We start from the raw sequence: 12,282 nt of genomic DNA on the forward strand, positions 1-12,282 counted from the left end.
GTTTAATGTGAAAACAAGGTGATATCTAATTATCACACAGGTAAGGAATTAAGAAAATCTTTATTTAAGGGTGAAGATGTTTCTCACAAAATCGTTGCCCCAATGCATCATTGAAATTCAAGCTGGAAAGATGATTTTAATATATCACTTGTACATTTTGTATTGCTCTTCTGGTGACAATGTAGTTTGTTTTTGTCAATTACCATTTTAATAATAGGGTAAAGAAAATGAAGTGGATTTTTGAAAGAAAACAATACTGTCAATATACTATTAAAACAAATTAAAATGGTAAAAGTTATTGTACTTTAAGTAAAAATAAAAGAGACAAAATATCAATCCCAGTTTTTGATTACTTTAATTAACAAAAAAAAAATGCATATAGCAGAGGATAGTTTCAATCTACCTATCTCTGGGTTATGGGCCCAGCATGCTTCCATTGCAGTACTCTGCTGCACATGTAAGTGCAAGAGATCCTGAAGCACTCACTCATCATGGGAAAGTACCAATGTGTTTCTTCATTGGTTGATGGAAGAAACATCTTACAAAAACTCTCCAGATTATTGACTTTTTAAAGTTTTTCTAGGAAACGTTCTTGATGAATGCTTATTAGCCTTTGTCAGTATGTACTTTTTGCAAAGTGTCTCTGTGGTGCAATTGGTTAGTGTGTAAGGCTATTAACCAAAAGGTTTGTGGTTCAATCCCACCCAGGAACGTAATTGACCTTGTGATCAGATTTTGGTGATATTTAAGTAGACAAGTCAAAATTTCAAACCCCCTCTTATTGTGTAGGGTACCTGGCCTTCTCTGATGTAATCAGAGTTAGATTTGATTCAGTGATTTTATAAAAAACAGCTAGGAAGCACAATTTAGCAGTGGGTTGCAGAGAAAAAAAATATGCTGGCAAAAAAAATCCAATTGAGTGATTAAACAGCTCTTCATTTTCTGGCTTTATTTTTATGCTAACAAATTTGTTCTCTGAAAAGTGTCCACAAAGCCAAGTCTCTGATTAACACCTTTGTAGGGATGGTTTTTCACCTATTACTAAATTAAACTTGCTTCATTGGAAAGGCAGCAAGATGCATCCTCATTTCAATGTCTACTGAAATAATACAAGTTGACACCAGGAAACATTAACGCCACTGCATCCTTGCTGCTTTCTCATGTGGAAGTCTGTTTAATGCGAAAACAAGGTGATATCTAATTAGCACACAGGTAAGGAATTAAGAAAATCTTTATTTAAGGGTGAAGATGTTTCTCACAAAATCGTTGCCCCAATGCATCATTGAAATTCAAGCTGGAAAGATGATTTTAATATATCACTTGTACATTTTGTATTGCTCTTCTGGTGACAATGTAGTTTGTTTTTGTCAATTACCATTTTAATAATAGGGTAAAGAAAATTAAGTGGATTTTTGAAAGAAAACAATACTGTCAATATACTATTAAAACAAATTAAAATGGTAAAAGTTATTGTACTTTAAGTAAAAATAAAAGAGCCAAAATATCAATCCCAGTTTTGGATTACTTTAATTAAAAAAAAAAAGCATACAGCAGAGGATAGTTTCAATCTGCCTACCTCTGGGTTATGAACCCAGCATGCTTCCATTGCTGTACTTTGCTGCACATGTAAGTGCAAGAGATCCTGAAGCACTCACTCATCATGGGAAAGTACCAATGTGTTTCTTCGTTGGTTGATGGAAGAAACATCTTACAAAAACTCTCCAGATTATTGACTTTTTAAAGTTTTTCTAGGAAACGTTTTAGATGAATGCTTATTAGCCTTTGTCAGTATGCACTTTCGCGAAGTGTCTCTGTGGCGCAATCAGTTAGTGTGTACGGCTATTAACTAAAAGGTTGGTGGTTCAATCCCACCCAGGGATGTAATTGATCTTGTTATCAGCTTTTGGTGATCTTTAAGTAGACAAGTCAAAATTTCAAACCCCCTCTTATGGTGTAGGGTACCTGGCCTTCTCTGATGTAATCAGAGTTAGATTTGATTCATTGATTTTATAAAAACAGCGAGGAAGCACAATTTAGCAGTGGTTTGCAGAGAAAAAAAATATGCTGGCAGAAAAATCCAATTGAGTGATTAAACAGCTCTTCATTTTCTGGCTTTATTTTTATGCTAACAAATTTGTTCTCTGAAAAGTGTCCACAAAGCCAAGTCTCTGATTAACACCTTTGTAAGGATGGTTTTTCACCTATTACTAAATTAAACTTGCTTCATTGGAAAGGCAGCAAGATGCATCCTCATTTCAATGTCTACTGAAATAATACAAGTTGACACCAGGAAACATTAACGCCACTGCATCCTTGCTGCTTTCTCATGTGGAAGTCTGTTTAATGCGAAAACAAGGTGATATCTAATTATCACACAGGTAAGGAATTAAGAAAATCTTTATTTAAGGGTGAAGATGTTTCTCACAAAATCGTTGCCCCAATGCATCATTGAAATTCAAGCTGGAAAGATGATTTTAATATATCACTTGTACATTTTGTATTGCTCTTCTGGTGACAATGTAGTTTGTTTTTGTCAATTACCATTTTAATAATAGGGTAAAGAAAATGAAGTGGATTTTTGAAAGAAAACAATACTGTCAATATACTATTAAAACAAATTAAAATGGTAAAAGTTATTGTACTTTAAGTAAAAATAAAAGAGCCAAAATATCAATCCCAGTTTTGGATTACTTTAATTAACAAAAAAAAAGCATATAGCAGAGGATAGTTTCAATCTGCCTACCTCTGGGTTATGGGCCCAGCATGCTTCCATTGCTGTACTCTGCTGCACATGTAAGTGCAAGAGATCCTGAAGCACTCACTCATCATGGGAAAGTACCAATGTGTTTCTTCGTTGGTTGATGGAAGAAACATCTTACAAAAACTCTCCAGATTATTAACTTTTTAAAGTTTTTCTAGGAAACGTTTTAGATGAATGCTTATTAGCCCTTGTCAGTATATACTTCTGCAATGTGTCTCTGTGGCGCAATCAGTTAGTGTGTACGGCTATTAACCAAAAGGTTGGTGGTTCAATCCCACCCAGGTACGTAATTGACCTTGTTATCAGATTTTGGTGATCTTTAAGTAGACAAGTCAAAATTTCAAACCCCCTGTTATGGTGTAGGGTACCTGGCCTTCTCTGATGTAATCAGAGTTAGATTTGATTCAGTGATTTATAAAAACATCTAGGAAGCACAATTTAGCAGTGGGTTGTAGAGAAAAAGAAATATGCTGGCAGAAAAATCCAATTGAGTGATTAAACAGCTCTTCATTTTCTGGCTTTATTTTTATGCTAACAAATTTGTTCTCTGAAAAGTGTCCACAAAGCAAAGTCTCTGATTAACACCTTTGTAGGGATGGTTTTTCACCTATTACTAAATTAAACTTGCTTCATTGGAAAGGCAGCAAGATGCATCCTCATTTCAATGTCTACTGAAATAATACAAGTTGACACCAGGAAACATTAACGCCACTGCATCCTTGCTGCTTTCTCATGTGGAAGTCTGTTTAATGTGAAAACAAGGTGATATCTAATTAGCACACAGGTAAGGAATTAAGAAAATCTTTATTTAAGGGTGAAGATGTTTCTCACAAAATCGTTGCCCCAATGCATCATTGAAATTCAAGCTGGAAAGATGATTTTAATATATCACTTGTACATTTTGTATTGCTCTTCTGGTGACAATGTAGTTTGTTTTTGTCAATTACCATTTTAATAATAGGGTAAAGAAAATGAAGTGGATTTTTGAAAGAAAACAAAACTGTCAATATACTATTAAAACAAATTAAAATGGTAAAAGTTATTGTACTTTAAGTAAAAATAAAAGAGCCAAAATATCAATCCCAGTTTTGGAATACTTTAATTAACAAACAAAAAAATGCATATAGCAGAGGATAGTTTCAATCTGCCTACCTCTGGGTTATGGGCCCAGCATGCTTCCATTGCTGTACTCTGCTGCACATGTAAGTGCAAGAGATCCTGAAGCACTCACTCATCATGGGAAAGTACCAATGTGTTTCTTCGTTGGTTGATAGAAGAAACATCTTACAAAAACTCTCCAGATTATTGACTTTATTAAGTGTTTCTAGGAAACGTTTTAGATGAATGCTTATTAGCCTTTGTCAGTATGTACTTTTGCAAAGTGTCTCTGTGGCGCAATCAGTTAGTGTGTATGGCTATTAACCAAAAGGTTGGTGGTTCAATCCCACCCAGGGACGTAATTGACCTTGTTATCAGATTTTGGTGATATTTAAGTAGACAAGTCAAAATTTCAAACCCCCTCTTATTGTGTAGGGTACCTGGCCTTCTCTGATGTAATCAGAGTTAGATTTGATTCAGTGATTTTATAAAAACATCTAGGAAGCACAATTTAGCAGTGGGTTGCAGAGAAAAAGAAATATGCTTGCAAAAAAATCAAATTGCTTGATTTAACAGCTCTTAATTTTCTTGCTTTATTTTTATGCTAACAAATTTGTTCTCTGAAAAGTGTCCACAAAGCCAAGTCTCTGATTAACACCTTTGTAGGGATGGTTTTTCACCTATTACTAAATTAAACTTGCTTCATTGGAAAGGCAGCAAGATGCATCCTCATTTCAATGTCTACTGAAATAATACAGGTTGACACCAGGAAACATTAACGCCACTGCATCCTTGCTGCTTTCTCATGTGGAAGTCTGTTTAATGTGAAAACAAGGTGATATCTAATTAGCACACAGGTAAGGAATTACGAAAATCTTTATTTAAGGGTGAAGATGTTTCTCACAAAATTGTTGCCCCAATGCATCATTGAAATTCAAGCTGGAAAGATGATTTTAATATATCACTTGTACATTTTGTATTGCTCTTCTGGTGACAATGTAGTTTTTTTTGTCAATTACCATTTTAATAACAGGGTAAAGAAAATTAAGTGGATTTTTGAAAGAAAACTATACTGTCAATATACTATTAAAACAAATTAAAATGGTAAAAGTTATTGTACTTTAAGTAAAAATAAAAGAGCAAAAATATCAATCCCAGTTTTGATTACTTAAATTAACAAAAAAAATGCATATAGCAAAGGATAGTTTCAATCTGCCTACCTCTGGGTTATGGGTCCAGCATGCTTCCATTGCAGTACTCTGCTGCACATGTAAGTGCAAGAGATCCTGAAGCACTCACTCATCATGGGAAAGTACCAATGTGTTTATTCGTTAGTTGATGGAAGAAACATCTTACAAAAACTCTCCAGATTATTGACTTTTTTAATGTTTTTCTAGGAAACGTTCTAGATGTATGCTTATTAGCCTTTGTCAGTAGGCACTTTTTGCAAAGTGTCTCTGTGGCGCAATCGGTTAGTGTGTTCGGCTATTAACCGAAAGGTTGGTGGTTCAATCCCACCCAGGGACCTAATTAAACTTCTGATCAGATTTTGGTGATATTTAAGTAGACAAGTCAAAATTTCAAACCCCCTCTTATGGTGTAGGGTACATGGCCTTCTCTGATGTAATCAGAGTTAGATTTGATTCAGTGATTTTATAAAAAACAGCTAGGAAGCACAATTTAGCAGTGGGTTGCAGAGAAAAAAAATATGCTGGCAAAAAAAATCCAACTGAGTGATTAAACAGCTCTTCATTTTCTGGCTTTATTTTTATGCTAACAAATTTGTTCTCTGAAAAGTGTCCACAAAGCCAAGTCTCTGATTAACACCGTTGTAGGGATGGTTTTTCACCTATTACTAAATTAAACTTGCTTCATTGGAAAGGCAGCAAGATGCATCCTCATTTCAATGTCTACTGAAATAATACAGGTTGACACCAGGAAACATTAACGCCACTGCATCCTTGCTGCTTTCTCATGTGGAAGTCTGTTTAATGTGAAAACAAGGTGATATCTAATTATCACACAGGTAAGGAATTAAGAAAATCTTTATTTAAGGGTGAAGATGTTTCTCCCAAAATCGTTGCCCCAATGCATCATTGAAATTCAAGCTGGAAAGATGATTTTAATATATCACTTGTACATTTTGTATTGCTCTTCTGGTGACAATGTAGTTTGTTTTTGTCAATTACCATTTTAATAATAGGGTAAAGAAAATGAAGTGGATTTTTGAAAGAAAACAATACTGTCAATATACTATTAAAACAAATTAAAATGGTAAAAGTTATTGTACTTTTAGTAAAAATAAAAGAGACAAAATATCAATCCCAGTTTTGGATTACTTTAATTAACAAAAAAAAATGCATATAGCAGAGGATAGTTTCAATCTACCTATCTCTGGGTTATGGGTCCAGCATGCTTCCATTGCAGTACTCTGCTGCACATGTAAGTGCAAGAGATCCTGAAGCACTCACTCATCATGGGAAAGTACCAATGTGTTTCTTCATTGGTTGATGGAAGAAACATCTTACAAAAACTCTCCAGATTATTGACTTTTTAAAGTTTTTCTAGGAAACGTTCTTGATGAATGCTTATTAGCCTTTGTCAGTATGTACTTTTTGCAAAGTGTCTCTGTGGTGCAATTGGTTAGTGTGTAAGGCTATTAACCAAAAGGTTGGTGGTTCAATCCCACCCAGGAATGTAATTGACCTTGTGATCAGATTTTGGTGATATTTAAGTAGACAAGTCAAAATTTCAAACCCCCTCTTATTGTGTAGGGTACCTGGCCTTCTCTGATGTAATCAGAGTTAGATTTGATTCAGTGATTTTATAAAAAACAGCTAGGAAGCACAATTTAGCAGTGGGTTGCAGAGAAAAAAAATATGCTGGCAAAAAAAATCCAATTGAGTGATTAAACAGCTCTTCATTTTCTGGCTTTATTTTTATGCTAACAAATTTGTTCTCTGAAAAGTGTCCACAAAGCCAAGTCTCTGATTAACACCTTTGTAGGGATGGTTTTTCACCTATTACTAAATTTAACTTGCTTCATTGGAAAGGCAGCAAGATGCATCCTCATTTCAATGTCTACTGAAATAATACAAGTTGACACCAGGAAACATTAACGCCACTGCATCCTTGCTGCTTTCTCATGTGGAAGTCTGTTTAATGCGAAAACAAGGTGATATCTAATTAGCACACAGGTAAGGAATTAAGAAAATCTTTATTTAAGGGTGAAGATGTTTCTCACAAAATCGTTGCCCCAATGCATCATTGAAATTCAAGCTGGAAAGATGATTTTAATATATCACTTGTACATTTTGTATTGCTCTTCTGGTGACAATGTAGTTTGTTTTTGTCAATTACCATTTTAATAATAGGGTAAAGAAAATTAAGTGGATTTTTGAAAGAAAACAATACTGTCAATATACTATTAAAACAAATTAAAATGGTAAAAGTTATTGTACTTTAAGTAAAAATAAAAGAGCCAAAATATCAATCCCAGTTTTGGATTACTTTAATAAAAAAAAAAAAGCATACAGCAGAGGATAGTTTCAATCTGCCTACCTCTGGGTTATGAACCCAGCATGCTTCCATTGCTGTACTTTGCTGCACATGTAAGTGCAAGAGATCCTGAAGCACTCACTCATCATGGGAAAGTACCAATGTGTTTCTTCGTTGGTTGATGGAAGAAACATCTTACAAAAACTCTCCAGATTATTGACTTTTTAAAGTTTTTCTAGGAAACGTTTTAGATGAATGCTTATTAGCCTTTGTCAGTATGCACTTTCGCAAAGTGTCTCTGTGGCGCAATCAGTTAGTGTGTACGGCTATTAACTAAAAGGTTGGTGGTTCAATCCCACCCTGGGATGTAATTGATCTTGTTATCAGCTTTTGGTGATCTTTAAGTAGACAAGTCAAAATTTCAAACCCCCTCTTATGGTGTAGGGTACCTGGCCTTCTCTGATGTAATCAGAGTTAGATTTGATTCATTGATTTTATAAAAACAGCGAGGAAGCACAATTTAGCAGTGGTTTGCAGAGATAAAAAATATGCTGGCAGAAAAATCCAATTGAGTGATTAAACAGCTCTTCATTTTCTGGCTTTATTTTTATGCTAACAAATTTGTTCTCTGAAAAGTGTCCACAAAGCCAAGTCTCTGATTAACACCTTTGTAAGGATAGTTTTTCACCTATTACTAAATTAAACTTGCTTCATTGGAAAGGCAGCAAGATGCATCCTCATTTCAATGTCTACTGAAATAATACAAGTTGACACCAGGAAACATTAACGCCACTGCATCCTTGCTGCTTTCTCATGTGGAAGTCTGTTTAATGCGAAAACAAGGTGATATCTAATTATCACACAGGTAAGGAATTAAGAAAATCTTTATTTAAGGGTGAAGATGTTTCTCACAAAATCGTTGCCCCAATGCATCATTGAAATTCAAGCTGGAAAGATGATTTTAATATATCACTTGTACATTTTGTATTGCTCTTCTGGTGACAATGTAGTTTGTTTTTGTCAATTACCATTTTAATAATAGGGTAAAGAAAATGAAGTGGATTTTTGAAAGAAAACAATACTGTCAATATACTATTAAAACAAATTAAAATGGTAAAAGTTATTGTACTTTAAGTAAAAATAAAAGAGCCAAAATATCAATCCCAGTTTTGGATTACTTTAATTAACAAAAAAAAAGCATATAGCAGAGGATAGTTTCAATCTGCCTACCTCTGGGTTATGAACCCAGCATGCTTCCATTGCTGTACTTTGCTGCACATGTAAGTGCAAGAGATCCTGAAGCACTCACTCATCATGGGAAAGTACCAATGTGTTTCTTCGTTGGTTGATGGAAGAAACATCTTACAAAAACTCTCCAGATTATTGACTTTTTAAAGTTTTTCTAGGAAACGTTTTAGATGAATGCTTATTAGCCTTTGTCAGTATGCACTTTCGCAAAGTGTCTCTGTGGCGCAATCAGTTAGTGTGTATGGCTATTAACCAAAAGGTTGGTGGTTCAATCCCACCCAGGGACGTAATTGACCTTGTTATCAGATTTTGGTGATATTTAAGTAGACAAGTCAAAATTTCAAACCCCCTCTTATTGTGTAGGGTACCTGGCCTTCTCTGATGTAATCAGAGTTAGATTTGATTCAGTGATTTTATAAAAACATCTAGGAAGCACAATTTAGCAGTGGGTTGCAGAGAAAAAGAAATATGCTTGCAAAAAAATCAAATTGCTTGATTTAACAGCTCTTAATTTTCTTGCTTTATTTTTATGCTAACAAATTTGTTCTCTGAAAAGTGTCCACAAAGCCAAGTCTCTGATTAACACCTTTGTAGGGATGGTTTTTCACCTATTACTAAATTAAACTTGCTTCATTGGAAAGGCAGCAAGATGCATCCTCATTTCAATGTCTACTGAAATAATACAGGTTGACACCAGGAAACATTAACGCCACTGCATCCTTGCTGCTTTCTCATGTGGAAGTCTGTTTAATGTGAAAACAAGGTGATATCTAATTAGCACACAGGTAAGGAATTACGAAAATCTTTATTTAAGGGTGAAGATGTTTCTCACAAAATTGTTGCCCCAATGCATCATTGAAATTCAAGCTGGAAAGATGATTTTAATATATCACTTGTACATTTTGTATTGCTCTTCTGGTGACAATGTAGTTTTTTTTGTCAATTACCATTTTAATAACAGGGTAAAGAAAATTAAGTGGATTTTTGAAAGAAAACTATACTGTCAATATACTATTAAAACAAATTAAAATGGTAAAAGTTATTGTACTTTAAGTAAAAATAAAAGAGCAAAAATATCAATCCCAGTTTTGATTACTTAAATTAACAAAAAAAAATGCATATAGCAAAGGATAGTTTCAATCTGCCTACCTCTGGGTTATGGGTCCAGCATGCTTCCATTGCAGTACTCTGCTGCACATGTAAGTGCAAGAGATCCTGAAGCACTCACTCATCATGGGAAAGTACCAATGTGTTTATTCGTTAGTTGATGGAAGAAACATCTTACAAAAACTCTCCAGATTATTGATTTTTTAATGTTTTTCTAGGAAACGTTCTAGATGTATGCTTATTAGCCTTTGTCAGTAGGCACGTTTTGCAAAGTGTCTCTGTGGCGCAATCGGTTAGTGTGTTCGGCTATTAACCGAAAGGTTGGTGGTTCAATCCCACCCAGGGACCTAATTAAACTTGTGATCAGATTTTGGTGATATTTAAGTAGACAAGTCAAAATTTCAAACCCCCTCTTATGGTGTAGGGTACATGGCCTTCTCTGATGTAATCAGAGTTAGATTTGATTCAGTGATTTTATAAAAAAACAGCTAGGAAGCACAATTTAGCAGTGGGTTGCAGAGAAAAAAAATATGCTGGCAGAAAAATCCAATCGAGTGATTAAACAGCTCTTCATTTTCTGGCTTTATTTTTATGCTAACAAATTTGTTCTCTGAAAAGTGTCCACAAAGCCAAGTCTCTGATTAACACCTTTGTAAGGATGGTTTTTCACCTATTACTAAATTAAACTTGCTTCATTGGAAAGGCAGCAAGATGCATCCTCATTTCAATGTCTACTGAAATAATACAAGTTGACACCAGGAAACATTAACGCCACTGCATCCTTGCTGCTTTCTCATGTGGAAGTCTGTTTAATATGAAAACAAGGTGATATCTAATTAGCACACAGGTAAGGAATTAAGAAAATCTTTATTTAAGGGTGAAGATGTTTCTCACAAATTTGTTGACCCAATGCATCATTGAAATTCAAGCTGGAAAGATGATTTTAATATATCACTTGTACATTTTGTATTGCTCTTCTGGTGACAATGTAGTTTGTTTTTGTCAATTACCATTTTAATAATAGGGTAAAGAAAATGAAGTGGATTTTTGAAAGAAAACAATACTGTCAATATACTATTAAAACAAATTAAAATTGTAAAAGTTATTGTACTTTAAGTAAAAATAAAAGAGACAAAATATCAATCCCAGTTTTGGATTACTTTAATTAACAAAAAAAAATGCATATAGCAGAGGATAGTTTCAATCTGCCTACCTCTGGGTTATGGGCCCAGCATGCTTCCATTGCAGTACTCTGCTGCACATGTAAGTGCAAGAGATCCTGAAGCACTCACTCATCATGGGAAAGTACCAATGTGTTTCTTCGTTGGTTGATGGAAGAAACATCTTACAAAAACTCTCCAGATTATTGACTTTTTAAAGTTTTTCTAGGAAACGCTTTAGATGAATGCTTATTAGCCTTTGTCAGTATGGACTTTTGCAAAGTGTCTCTGTGGCGCAATCAATTAGTATGTACGGCTATTAACCATAAGGTTGGTGGTTCAATCCCACCCAGGGACCTAATTTCCCTTGTTATCAGATTTTGGTGATCTTTAAGTAGACAAGTCAAAATTTCAAACCCCCTGTTACGGTGTAGGGTACCTGGCCTTCTCTGATGTAATCAGAGTTAGATTTGATTCAGTGATTTTATAAAAACAGCTAGGAAGCACAATTTAGCAGTGGGTTGCAGAGAAAAAAAATATGCTGGCAGAAAAATCCAATTGAGTGATTAAACAGCTCTTCATTTTCTGGCTTTATTTTTATGCTAACAAATTTGTTCTCTGAAAAGTGTCCACAAAGCCAAGTCTCTGATTAACACCTTTGTAAGGATGGTTTTTCACCTATTACTAAATTAAACTTGCTTCATTGGAAAGGCAGCAAGATGCATCCTCATTTCAATGTCTACTGAAATAATACAAGTTGACACCAGGAAACATTAACGCCACTGCATCCTTGCTGCTTTCTCATGTGGAAGTCTGTTTAATATGAAAACAAGGTGATATCTAATTAGCACACAGGTAAGGAATTAAGAAAATCTTTATTTAAGGGTGAAGATGTTTCTCACAAAATCGTTGCCCCAATGCATCATTGAAATGCAAGCTGGAAATATGATTTTAATATATCACTTGTACATTTTGTATTGCTCTTCTGGTGACAATGTAGTTTGTTTTTGTCAATTACCATTTTAATAATAGGGTAAAGAAAATTAAGTGGATTTTTGAAAGAAAACAATACTGTCAATATACTATTAAAACAAATTAAAATGGTAAAAGTTGTTGTACTTTAAGTAAAAATAAAAGAGCCAAAATATCAATCCCAGTTTTGGATTACTTTAATTAACAAAAAAAAATGCATATAGCAGAAGATAGTTTCAATCTGCCTACCTCTGGGTTATGGGCCTAGCATGCTTCCATTGCTGTACTCTGCTGCACATGTAAGTGCAAGAGATCCTGAAGCACTCACTCATCATGGGAAAGTACCAATGTGTTTCTTCGTTGGTTGATGGAAGAAACATCTTACAAAAACTCTCCAGATTATTGACTTTTTAAAGTTTTTCTAGGAAACGTTTTAGA

The 12,282-nt window shown here is 34.4% G+C and overlaps 2 non-coding genes across 2 annotated transcripts; both read left to right on the forward strand.

Annotated features, from left to right (window-relative positions):
• Positions 1-5,312: 5,312 nt before the first annotated feature.
• TRNAN-AUU (transfer RNA asparagine (anticodon AUU)) lies at positions 5,313-5,386 on the forward strand. The gene has a single exon. It is a non-coding gene; the product is annotated as a tRNA-Asn (tRNA).
• Positions 5,387-9,986: 4,600 nt separating this feature from the next.
• TRNAN-AUU (transfer RNA asparagine (anticodon AUU)) lies at positions 9,987-10,060 on the forward strand. Its single transcript has one exon. It is a non-coding gene; the product is annotated as a tRNA-Asn (tRNA).
• The last annotated feature ends 2,222 nt before the right edge of the window (positions 10,061-12,282 follow it).

This window comes from Pseudophryne corroboree, unplaced genomic scaffold (assembly GCF_028390025.1).
Source record: "Pseudophryne corroboree isolate aPseCor3 unplaced genomic scaffold, aPseCor3.hap2 scaffold_957, whole genome shotgun sequence".
NCBI classification, from domain to species: domain Eukaryota; kingdom Metazoa; phylum Chordata; class Amphibia; order Anura; family Myobatrachidae; genus Pseudophryne; species Pseudophryne corroboree.